The 3,791-nt window shown below is 39.4% G+C and overlaps 1 non-coding gene across 1 annotated transcript; it reads left to right on the forward strand.

Annotated features, from left to right (window-relative positions):
- The first annotated feature begins 929 nt into the window (after window positions 1-929).
- Window positions 930-1,036, forward strand: LOC113930058. The gene has a single exon (XR_003522429.1). It is a non-coding gene; the product is annotated as a U6 spliceosomal RNA (small nuclear RNA).
- The last annotated feature ends 2,755 nt before the right edge of the window (window positions 1,037-3,791 follow it).

A 3,791-nucleotide genomic window follows, 5' to 3' on the forward strand; every position in this document is an offset into this window, starting at 1 on the left:
CCTATGTTGACAAGTTAATGTCTCAGCGGGGAAGACCAATTAGGAAATGTGTCCTTTAGGGTGCTGCCTATACTTCCAGAATCGATTCAAACAATGTCTTTGTTTGAACTGACATCTCAGGATAATGCATAAAATTCTGAGGCTCTGGAGTCAGATGGCATGGGGTTTGATTACTAGCTCTACTGTTCGCTGACTATGCAATCTAAGGAAAGCTACTTATTGAACGTCTCCAACTACCCATTTCCTCAATGGGAAGAATGGCAATAATGGCAAATGAGGTTGATAACACTGGCAACTCTGTGGAGTCGTGGTGAGCGTTAAATGCGATACTTCCGGAAGAATTCCTACCATCGCCCTGAGCCGAGTAACTCCTTGGTAAATACCGGCTGTCTTGTGGCCATCATGGTCTGTCCAAAAAATCACTTACATTTTCCTCACAGATCATCTCCTAGTTTTCAGCACAAAGGACACAGGTCCTGTCAATCATATCACATGATGATAACTGTCAGTTGGGGCACAGGGGTCCACGTACACTACACATAGAAGTGTAAACAAAACTGTGACTGGTGACCTTGTTGCTGATTCTTCCTAGACCTGGACATAGCCTTTCTCCAGTTTTGGATGTATCCATTCAAATGTATGTCCTTTTCTTTTTCACATCCATATTGCCACCATTTGGGGAAGAATACATATTTCTTTTGAATAATTTCTTCCTCACACTCTTTTCTTGCTTTGCTGTGATACTTGCCATCCACTGTAGCATCCTTCAGGTTCTGTCAGCCACAGAAGCTCCCTGGGGAGAAGTTTGCTGTCAGTCACTGCAATCCTTCAATCTCAGGGACTGTAACAAGAAAACAAAACCGTCTTTTCCTGAAGTTTAGAAGAAGCTAAGCTATCCCAACCATCACACATTAGAACAGAAATGCCTAGTGCTCACTTCGGCAGCATATAGACTAAAATCAGAATGATACAGAGAGGATTGGCATGGCCCCTGAGCAAGAACATAAATGCTTCGACTGAGCATGAAGGGACAGTTTGTCCCCTAAACAAATACTTGGTAAATATAAGTGAGTTTCATAGATAAAGTCAGAGTGGTAATAGGTCAGAATCCTGGAATGAGGAAAAAAAGGAAAGAAATGCAAACTTAATTAAATTGACATTTTCCATGATTGTTTTGTGACTTGGAATATATTAGACTTGATTGGTAAGTGAAACATGATGAGAAATGTCAAGAATGTTAACATTTTTTGAGGGCTTACTATGTGCCAGGCACCATTTTAAGTCTTTTATATATATTGTCACAACAATCCAATAAGGTGGAAACTGGCACCCTCATTTTCCAAGATGAGGGAAAGGAAGTTTAGAGAGGTGAAGTCCCAAGATTACACAGCTAAGAAGGGGCAGATCTGGGGTAAAGTCAAGCAGTATGAATCCAGAGACTTCTCTTTCAACTCCTACACTTTAAAGCCTCTAAATGAAAAGAAAGGAATACCGCCTATCACGCCATTTGAAATCTGAACAATAACCCACTTCACAAAGTAACACTATGAAATGGAAAGATTACTCGCCACATGTAACAATTTAAATGGTTTTGCTTCCAGCCAAAGATTAATGCTGCATTTTAAGGAGAGGAAAGAGAATTTTTTAATTCACTAGGTTTGGACAGTTAGCCCACAAAACATTCAAAATTTGGTGATTGTTCCTAATGAGTACTTTTTTTTCTTTCAAGAGCTTAATATTTTTACCAAAAAGGAAGATGAGATTTTCTCCAAGTAGTTTAACAACTCTAAAAGGCTGTCTTGAATTTTTCTAATTTTTCATAGCCTTATTCTATTTAATTCACAAATTTCCCCTTGCTTCCCCTTCAGTGAATAAACCATAAACCCAATCTTTCTCTAATTGGCTCACAAGCACCATCTAGTGAAGAAGCAGAATAATTACAGAACATTTCCTGCTGAGGAGCACGATTTAATCTGTACTAACGAAGACTAAATAAGAACCATTTTACTGCTGTCCTACAAGAGAATGAGATTTGTGAAATGCAAACATTATGGCTAAGGTCAAAAATATGCATTCCAAGTTTTTTTGTTGTTTTGAATTTTTAGAAATTGAGAATCAGCTTGCTTTCTATTTCCAATTCCCATCAGCCTTTCCACTACCAAAAACTGGGTCCTAAGACAGCATAAAGTGGCACATTTCACTGTACCAATATCCCAGGGTAGTTTTGACATTTCATTTTCTGTATCGGTCCACGCACTACTTTCTTCCTCCCCCTTTCATTTATCACACGAAAATGACTTTTTTAATATATTCACCTAGCCATTTATCAAGGACAATCTCTGCCCTCAAGAAGCTCACTCTCCAGCAGACGTAGACTTTAGGGAAACAAAATATTACAGGTGTTCTGACAGAGGTAATGTGCTCATAGACTGTTAATTACAGTGGCAGTATCCTAAAGAAGAGACACTTTCCATAGTGGCTGGTCAATGCTGTCAAATGTTACAGAGATGTCCAAGAAAATTAGTTCTGAGATTTATACTGGGTGATAAGGAGGTCATTACTGACTTTCAAGAGAGTGATCTTAGTTAAGTAATTAGGGTAGGAGCCAACAACAAAGGTTTCTGAGGAGTGAAGAGAGTGTGGGCAAAAGTAAACTACCCATCTGAGAGCTTGGATTGGTAAAGAAAATAGTTTTTAGGTAGAGAAGATAAACTAATGTCAGATCAATGTTAAGTTCTCTTGTTTTAGAAAACCTTGATCATGTTCCACAATTTAGAGCAAAAAAAACCCCAAAACTATAATTAAAACTCAAGAGCATAATATGGTTAGTCTTCTTAGAATATTACACAGCTTCAGTTATGCTCTGCCTCTAATAATTTCATTTTAATTTTACATTTATTAGATAAACAAATACAGAAAGATAAGTTTGGGGGTAATACAGAGGAAGTAGAATATGGCTTAGCAGAATTATTAGGCTAGTAAAGAAGAAGAGTCTAAACCATGAGCAACTGCAGAATGAAAGACAATTTTCTGCCAAAACTGAATCAGCTCTGCTCTGAAGAAGCAGCCCCTGTAGGGAACGTGAACCAGCAGAAGACAAGGCAGACCCCAGGTGATAGCACGGAGGAGGACCAGAAAGAGAGGCAGGATGGAGACAGTGTGTAGATATGGAGAGCCACACCATTAAAAAAAGAGAAAAGGAAGAAAAGGAAAACTCATGAGCAGCCTGCACTTCAAAACCAGCAGTCCCTGTCCTAGGAGCGGGGCACAGGGTCCTTCTCATGGCACCGCACCAAAACATCACCCTCTGTATTTCTAAAAGGTGAAGACGTCTTCTGGAAAAATTGACTGCCAAACACATGCATGAAGTGAACAAGTGTCCAACTGGTACATGAAACTGCACTTCTTTGCTTCTTTGTTTAGCATCCCAAAGAGTTCACAAATTACAAGTAGTTCCCATCCTACCAAGATGTTGCTCTCTTAGTTGGAAAATCAGTTCTACGACCGCATAGTACTGTGGTTCAGAGTAGAGCCAGACTGCCCAGGTTCAAATCCTGACCCCGTCACCTACTGAATTCACCGGACTCTTAGCTTCCACAGCCGTAAAATGGGATAGCTACTCAACAGCTTGTTCTGTTGGAATTGATGAGTTATCACACTGAAAGTTTTTACAGTCATGCCTGGCACAACAAATGTTAGCTATTATTATAATTATCATGCTGATAGGAATAGAACACAGTAAGTAGTTCCTAGAAAAGGAGGATTGTAGAGCTGTGGTTATGGAAAAGGCC

Source organism: Zalophus californianus, chromosome 5 (assembly GCF_009762305.2).
Source record: "Zalophus californianus isolate mZalCal1 chromosome 5, mZalCal1.pri.v2, whole genome shotgun sequence".
In the NCBI taxonomy this organism is placed as follows: Eukaryota; Metazoa; Chordata; class Mammalia; order Carnivora; family Otariidae; genus Zalophus; species Zalophus californianus.